Raw genomic sequence first — 9810 nt, forward strand, 5'->3', positions numbered from 1 at the left:
GTATGAATTTCATTACTGTGTTTAATTGCACACTTGCCAAAATATTTAGCATGTAAAAAGAAAGTTTATAAAATTTATGTAATGCCTTCATATTGAAGCTGGTATACTGTAAGCAAGTTGAGTGCCATATGTCTCGTATGCTACGTGTCTTGTTACTATAAAACTACTGCCAAAATCTTAGTAAGTGTGCTGTTTAAAATTTGTTGTCTTAAGCATTGATACAGAATTGAAATAGAGGTTAATTGTAGGTTATAATAACATCACTACTTTTCCTGTGTCTATATTTTACGGAGATTTGGTGCCTTGTGTCTGTTACTGATTCATATTTAACACTAATGTAAAGCAGTTTGAAAAATTATTTTGACTTTACATTTTATATATATCAGAATAACAAATTATACACTTATGTCTCAAAAAACACCTATTACAGAAGATGTACTACTTATAATGTCATAGTTACAAACTATTTTGGCATGATGAAAAGCTTGATAACTATGTTTTTTAACGATCTGGTTTCATCTGAAACACTTTGAAATCACAAGTAAAGTTATAAATATAGAAAACACATAGTGGAAAACATTTCATCTCCTTACATTTTTGCAGTGTAAATATCCAAATCTCGTAAAATTCTTGGAGCATTACAGTAACGGTGTGTTAGAACACCTTGGAACTTGATAAATGGTTACTGTTTAAAAAAATGCATCTATGTGTATAGGCTGATAAAAACGATTGCATTTAAAGGGTATTTTTATCCATATAGAACTTTTCAAAATTATGGTTCATTAATATGTTTTTAAGCTTATATTATTTGTAGAATATGACAAAAGCATTTACAGCCCATCATTCATCTATTTCCTCTTGTTCACTTGCCTGCTCCCTGAGGTAAGGCAATGTTATCTGATTGCTTCTTGCAGAGGGATTGTGAAGAAAAATGATATAACATTTCCAAAGTGGAACAGTGAAAAATTCTGCCTAGCTCTCTATTTCTCACTTTACCTGCCAGGTTACCTGAAAACGGTTTGTGTCATACCTAGAAGAGAGATGCAAGGTGACTCTAAGTCACTAATTGGAAGGAACTTACCCTGAAAAGCTGATGAGACTCGCAGTGGACATTTTTGTACAGTAAGAAATAAACTGCTGTATGTTAAGCCAATGAGATTTGGGGGTCTTTTTTTGCTTCTGTAGCACCACCTAACCTAATCTGAACAATATCACAGAACTCTAGAATATTGGTTGCATTATTAACACAAAATAGTTCACTTTTCTTCTACCACTTCTTTCTGTTGTCTGCACACTGATCAAGAATTGATCACATTTGTCCTAGTAGAAGCATCTGTGAATTTTCCTGCATTTCCTTTGGAAAGGACATTTGTGGAGACTTAATTAGTTTTTAGATGTAAATATAACAGCTATAGTAGAGAGAAACATTATAGAAATATGTAGAGGATAATGGGTTATGCAAATTTAAGGGAATATTTTATCTAAATGCTATAGATTAAAACAAAATAATTTGTGAAAAGCACCAAAGTTGCTTGGAATACCCAAATAATATATTTGTGTGCCTGGGTAAGAGTGAACGTTCTAACTTTCCCTTCAATAAATCACTGCTTTTAATCATTTTATCAAAAATTTGATATGCTGTTTTGGTATATTTTCCCAGAAACTGTTTATCATCACTATCAGTAAGATTGTTATTAGAAGTTATTGGTGGTTACTGTTAACATTTTGTTGCTCATTGTGGGCATGTTAAATGTTTTATTTTGTTTCCTTAAAATTGAGTTTTGAAATTAAGTTTGTAGTTATTTTATGCACTGTGAAAATATTAGTGAGTTTACCATATACAGATAGTTTAAGAAGATGTAATTCTATGGAAATTTATTACCAGATATCATCATAAGCCAAGCTATCAACCAGTAAAATAACCACTTGCATCACTTACAATCGTTTTATTGCCGTGAAATAGTTGCATGTATCATATTTTTCAAAAAATCTTGAAAACCTGGCCTTGTAAAAGCTTTACAAAGGAAAACTCCCTGCTGTTTTGTATATCCTGCTGTGTGACAAGTCTACAGTCTCTGTGTTTAATGTTCATGGCCTTTGAATCACATCCTTTGGGAGCTTTAGACTCTGAAATTATGTAAAAATAATTTTACACAATATTGCTGACAAATTTTGGAAGCTTTTATTTCTTGTGACTTAAGGACTCCAACCACATAGTACTTTGACAAGAAACCATATTTTTTTGAAAATTCTAGACAGTATTTTACAAAATCCCTGTATATGCTAGTGCATCAACACAATGGATTCAAATACAGAGTGTGCTCAAAAACCTACCTCTATTCTTTGAAAGACTATTGTAGGCAATTTAGTCCTACACAAAGCAAAATTTTTTTTAAAAAGTTTTAATTATCTTCTTCCAAAACTTGTGACAATATTTTTGCTGCAGATTTAAAATTTATTTTTAATTATATAAGACATACACATTTAAAGAAGTGTTACCATACTGATAGATGCAGGGAAATGGCTAGCAAAGAAGAGCTGTTAACCTGCCCCTCCTCACAACCTGGCCTGCAACTGCAGGCCCAGCTGCAGCACCCTAACTCTTTGAGCCCTTCTATGCAGTGGAAAACAGCATCTGCAGTTCCACTGCTTATTACTGGCACCAGCTAAAAGTAACCAGTATGGCTGCAAGTTGCCTCCCCATTATGGCTTGATCCATTTATAAGGTAATTCAAATAAAATCACCATGGCAGACACTTCTACTCTCAGCAAGCACCTGATGCTGTGACACTTCTGAGATTTCCAAAAATTACAAGAAAACTTATATTAAGCTTCACCCCAAATTCGACTCCTTTTGAATATTCTAACCCAAACAGTACATCATATATCTCCAGAACATATTATAGATGAACCCAAATTTTGTAGTATGTAACTCCTTCTTGAGGATGCTCACAAAATTTTAGTATGTACTTTCAGTTTACATGAACATAAATCTTGCTCTTTTGGTCCATTCAGTGGTCTAGGTGTTATGGATGAGTGGCAGGGGCTTAAACACCTGGGTCAGCTTCTTGTATTTTTAATGGGGTCAGCATCAGGGAGTTAGGTCTGAAACGGAGCAGCTGGGACTTGAGCTGTTACCAATATGGGGTGCCAGCATTATAGGTGCAGTTTAATCCACTGTACCGCAACTCCAGCTGCGTGGCCTCCACTCTTAATATTCTCTTGCCTTACATTTGCATGTGTTTTTTCTGCAGTACACTATCACCTAAGTGTGAGTGATAAAATTCCATGTGTGTTTAAGACTTTCTTTTCTCTTTTTTATTCTTCACAATGATGACTTCTCCTTTTAAAGAAGCAAATGCAATCTTTCATTAGTAACACTTCCTCTAAAATAGTTTGATTATGTCATAGTATGTTAGCCAAGAATTTAAAATAGTCAAGCAAGTAGGGGGCACAGAACCAGGGGCAAACACTCTGTAGCGCATTATTAATCAGAGTTTGTTTTTTGGAGACTGTTTCAGGAAGGCATATTGAATGACACTGCACATACAGGCATCCAGGCCACTAAGAGAGCAGAGTCAGCATTTAAACATACAGTATATGAAGATGTATGTTTTCCTGAATGGGAAGGACCCTGCTGCTGCCCTTGTCTTCATGCTTGGACTGCCCCTAATCCTTGTTATGAAAGCCCTGATAACCCATCTCTCAGGGAGGCAGTTTCTTTAGGAAGATATACCTGCTTGCTGTATCCTTTATTTAACCAGAGTAAATTAAGCTTTTTTTTTTTTATCAACTCCCTCTTGAGGCTGATTATTCAGTGATACCCCAAGGAAGCAGACACTTTGAATCTGCTAGCAGTTTCTCCTTTTCAAACCATCTCCCGCATCTCAATGTTTGCTCAAATAGTTTACCTGAATCTGTTTTAACATGTGTCCTATTTTTTTTTTCTATTGGAATCTTCACAGGATTCTTCGGATTGTGTTCTTCGGATATAACACACAGAACTTATTTTTCCTTGTTATAATCTTTTTTATTGAGATAATTTTTTTACCTGTGCAAAAGCATAATAGAAAATGAAAAAGCAGAGTTAAAACCCCATTATAACTATCACAAATGAACAGTAGAGCATTTGGTGCTCAAAATCCATGACTGATATACTACCTAGCAATGCTCCAGCACATAAAGAAGATGCAAGTAGAAACATTAGTATACACTAAATGTGCATAAAGCAGCTTTATTAATAGTTTGTAACATATGGGACAACAAAGAGAGGGAGATGGGGAAGGGTGTGTGTGAGAGAAAGAGAGAGAGACAGAGAGAGAGAGAGAATGTCCTCCCATGCTCCACTGGTTCTCTCTTCAAATGGAACTTGAGATATGATCTACTACCTTCCCAGGCTTACTAGCAGGAAGTCAAGCAGCCAGGACTCCAACTTGCCTTTCCAACATGGCTTACCACAGAACCTGCTGTAGCACAATCCTGCCTCCCCCACAAAATGTGAAAAAAAAAAAATGTAATGGCTGCTGCTGCTGACAGCCAGATATGTCTAAATGTAACTACGAATCTTATATGAATGATTTATATAAAATCAATGATTTTTCATAATAAATGCTATACATTTTAAACAATCACTTATTTTGAAAAATAACTTATTTTTATCGAAAGACAAAGGGGAGGCGACACACACACACAGATTTTTCACTTCTCAGGTGCTAGCAATAGCCAGGGCTAGATCAAACAAAAGCTAGGAGCCAGCAGCTTCATTCAAATCTCCAGTGTGGGTGACAGAAAACCAAATACATACACTTTCATTGACTATATCCTCCAAGGCACATGAAGAGAAAGCTGGATGGGAAGCATGGAGTAGCTGAGACTCAAACCAGGGATTCTGGCATGCAATGGGGATACTCCAAATGATATCCCCAACTTAACCTGTTGCTTCACAACACCTATCCCAGCAATCAAGTTCTAAGATTGAACAGGACAAGATTTTATGATCCCCATTAGATAACTGTGTATATACAGATGCAGAGTAATCCTTTAAAGATCTGTGTGTAGGTATCTGGGAAATATTCATTCATCAAGAGACGATGGGCTGCAATGTTCAGGACATTGCAACAGGAATTTAATCATTTAACCAATATTCCAACATTCTTGTTTCCCTGGGCTTTTGGATGCTTTCTTCTAGTCTGGTGCTCCTCAGACATCAATGTACATCAGAACCACCTGAATAATTTGCTAAAAACAAACATGATTAAACCCTATGACTAGAATTTCTAAGTTCTATAGCAGTTCCTAATAATTCACAGTTATAACAAGTTTCCAGATCAGACTAATTATTCATAGCTACTTTTTGAGAACTATTTGTCCTAGTATGTTCCAGGAAAATAATGTCATTTTACTTCAACTGTAAGTCATTGCTGAATCCAAAATTCATTTGGCCAACCTAGCAAAATATTGGTGTTACTCTCAAAGTTTTGGGCCACATATAAAATACTGAATCCTAAGTGAATATATTCATGGCAATGCATTCAGTCCATTGAATATTAAGCTATTAAGCTTCTACTGCCGTGATATAATTCACAATTATACCAAGAATTATAATTCTTGTAATTCACAATTCACCTCACCTACACTCTTTATGCTCTGTTATGTGTTTGGCAGCAATGGAAGTTGGAAAAAGAAAAGTGTAATAGTTTCAGTTTATAAGGCAGCCACTATTGATGCTACAACCAAAAGTGCTTTATGCAAAGAACCTGAAGCTACTGACAAGAGAGATTAAGGGACACAGCTTGCACGCATTTTACAGGAGGAATAAGATAAGAATAATTACTCTGGCCTCACTTTCATTCCTGCCTCTCTTTTTTTTTCAGAGCTTTTTCTTTTTCTAAAAAGCTAAACTGAACTGTAAACCAGAGCATTGGAGACTGATGATGTAACCCATAATAGTTAATCTTTCAGGGAAGGTGGAGAGTATAGCTGGTGGGGCATAAATATTGATTACAGGGATCCATTCTTTGGTGATCAGTTTATTTCTGTGGAAACTTGAACTCCTTGAACCCTAATTGTCCTTCTCCATTTCTACCTCAAGTTCTATCTTGCTTTAAACATCCTGAATCCCGCTGGACACATCACCAGTTCACAACTTGGCTGCCCAATGTGGTTTAACTATAGCTACCTAATGTGATTCTCTTGGGATGGTAGCCATTCATGCTATTCAATATGTATTTATGGCTCTTCTGAACCCATGTTAAGATGGCAATTGAGTATTTTGTTCATTTGGTTTCACCATGTTTTCAGACTCACACAGATGCTTTCATCTGGATTCAAAAGTTTCCATAAACAAAAGCTAAGAAAAACCTCAACATTTAGGTACAGAAAAAAAATTGCTTATTTACTTTGAATGCTTGTTTTAATTGCAAAAAAAAAAAGTCTTACTAAAATTAGATTTTACAAGAATTAAGGAAAATTGATGGTAGTAATGAAGACTGGGAATAATTTGATAATCTTAAATTTGTCAAAAGTAAACTGGACTAACTAGGATCATAATAAAGTGCCTTAGAAACGATAGTGAGAGCCCGGCACCATAGCCTAGTGGCTAAAGTCCTCCCCTCGCACATGCTGGGATCCCATATGGGCATTGGTTCTAATCCTGGTGGCCCCATTTTCCACCAACTCCCTGCTTGTGGCCTTTGAAAGCAGTTGGGGATAGCTCAAAGCCTTGGGATCCTAAACCCACATGGGAGGCCTGAAAGAAGTTCCTGGCTCCTGGCTTCGGATCAGCACAGCTCCAGCAGTCGAGGCTTCTTGGGGAGTAAATCAACGGACGGAAGATGTTCCTCTCTGTCTCTCCTCTACTCTGACTTTTCAATAAAAACAATAATAGTAAATCTTAAGAAAGAAATAATAGTGAAATCAGAAAATTAAAAACTGAATTAAAAGACTGTAACATTTAGAAAAGACAGGAAAGTTAAATTGAATACAAGGATGCAATGAAGTAACATAAACAGTTATATGTTTTGCCCATAGATACATTTCTGATAGAAATAGACAGTTATGCAAGGAAATAATAATTATCAGTGAGTAGGGGAAGTTGATTGGGGAATATAATACAGAGCATAATTCTCTTTACTTCTTTCTTTCTTTTTTTACTATTACTTTGTGATAATAAAATAATATATAAACTGTTCCTTAGGCTTTGCTATTTCCCTTAATCTTTTCCCAAATCCTCTCCCACCACTGATATGAGTCCATCATTCTGCTATTTAAGTGTATCCTGACATTGTAGGTATGGACAATAGCAGAGAGTCCAACATCCTGTTGTCAAGATATTTTTTAACAGTTTCATTGGAAATCCATCTTTGATTTGGAATTAGAGATGCATACTGCATTGTATCTTCACATCTGGACTTGATAGCTTCTATTACACAGTTACTATACACCCCCTTAAATGAAAAGCCATAAAACAAAATCAACAACAGGAGTAAAAACAGAAATTTATAACATGAAGTTAAATAACATGCTACTGAATGACCAATGAGTCACTGAGGAAATGAAAGAGAAAGTAAAAAACATATATAACATGTTGTAACATACGTGTTATATATATTATATATGTTATATATATGTTATATATATGCTTTTTACTTTCTCTTTCATATTATATATATATGTTTTTTGCTTTCTCTTTCATATATATATATATATAACAAAATCCATGAGATATAGCAAAAATAGTATTGAAAGGGACATTTATAACAACCAGTGTTTGCAAAAAATAGAAATATTTCAAAAAATGATCTAATAATGTATCTCAAGGAATTACTAAAAAAAAGAAAAATGAGTGGGAACCAAGAAATGATGAGAATAACAGTAAAAATAAATGGAATTTAAACTAAAAACTAGAAATTGCAAAAAAAAAGAACTATTTGTTTTAAGAATATAAGTAAAATAAACTTTTAGCCAGACTGGCAAAGAAAAGCAAGCAAGAAAAGCCAAGTTAAAATAAAAGTGAAAAAAAATCCCAACAAACTAATAAGGTGATCTCTTCTTGCAGAATGGATCATTTGATCATTATGTGTTGTTCTTCTTCATTTCTTTTAATATTTTTTTCAAGTCAAAGTCTATATCATCTCTTATAATCATGGCTATATCAGCTCACTTTTCCTTTCCAAAAGCCTGGGACTTCATTTCTGATCATTTCACTTTCAGTTTCTGCATATCTTTGTTGATGAGATGTATCTCCTGTAGGCAACAGATCGATAGTTTTTGGTTTTTGATTCAATCTGCTAAACTATGACATTTCATTGATAAGTTTAAGCTATTTACATTCAGGGTTAATACTGAAAGACAATAATTTGGTTCTATCATTTTTGCAATGGGTTGTTCATTGTCTGATTTAGTTTTGTTTTGTTGTTTTATTGAGACAAAACATAGTTCTCTTTGTAATGTCACCGGAACAACAGCTGGGAGCCCTGAACGTTCCTCAGAAACAGAAGAACAGTAAACTTCCTTCGGGACTCGGGAGAGGTGCTTTGTCTGGTCCTTACTTAGTTCCAACTTTAGATCCCCACCTTCTCTTGCAATGACCACCAGGGTCGCTCTGGAGGGACCCACCCCCCCAAAAAAAGATTACATTAGATAGACAGAGACCAATTAGGGAAGCTTAGAACAGACAGGGCACGGTCAGCTTGAACTCACATATACCTTACTAGGTAGGACACAAAGATTAGTTACTCCTCAGTAAGGTATTGAAGATTTCTCTGACACCCCTCCTAAAACTGTTCTGTGCCTCAACTGTTGACATATGCCTTGTTAGAGTTATAAGCTTGTTTGGACTATCCTAAAATTTGCCAAGTTCAGTAAAAAATATGCTTGAATACTATAAACTGTTAAATACAAAAATGAAAATAGACACTAGACAGCTGAATAGTACCCTATAACCAGTTTAATGCCAGTTGTGTATAAACTTAAATTGAAATGTCAATGAAGTAGTTACAGGATGTGGTTAAGAACTTGCATTTTCTAACATATTGGTCACTCAATACTATGACAATTAACTCCATAATGTTGTAAATTGTTACTGATGTTATGTTGTGGCCTTTCCTTGGATGGGATGATATTCTGCCAGCTCTACTTTCAGACCAGGGATGATCTCCCAATGAAACTGTTGAATTTATCTGGACAATAAGATTCTGGACTCTGCATGGTCCACAATGAAGGAAACATATCTGGTTATGAACTGTACTGTTGTAACAATATGGAGGAATTCAATATTGGGGGGATGGCATGGGGAGGGGTTGGGAGAAATCCCAGAGCCTATGAAACTGTGTCACAAAATGAAATAAAAAAAAACATATGTGAAACACTATTTTTTAGATCATTGTGTTTTGCTTTTTTAAATATATTTTTTATTTTGAATTCTGAATTGTGTGGTACAATTTTGTATAGTCTGGGATTCCCCCCCAAACTCCCACCCCCCATGTTTTTTGCTTTTGATCAAGTTATTTAGGAGTGAAACAACTTTGATTTTAAGCAATTTCTCTTTCTGCCATTACTGATTTCTTTTTTTTTTCAGAATATGTGACATTTCTGCATTGCTGATTTCATTCAAATGTACTTAGTGATTGGATATATTATTAATTATATTTGCAAAGAGTTTTTGAAAATATGCATTTTAGTTAATGATTTATAAAATTGAAACCACATGTAATTCAATTTATTATATAATTTTATCCTCTCTACATTTTAAAATTTCATTTTATGTTACCTGCTATATGGTGATACGATGAGATAAACATTGCATATTAC

The sequence above is a fragment of the Ochotona princeps genome, chromosome X (genome assembly GCF_030435755.1).
Source record: "Ochotona princeps isolate mOchPri1 chromosome X, mOchPri1.hap1, whole genome shotgun sequence".
Lineage (NCBI taxonomy): Eukaryota > Metazoa > Chordata > Mammalia > Lagomorpha > Ochotonidae > Ochotona > Ochotona princeps.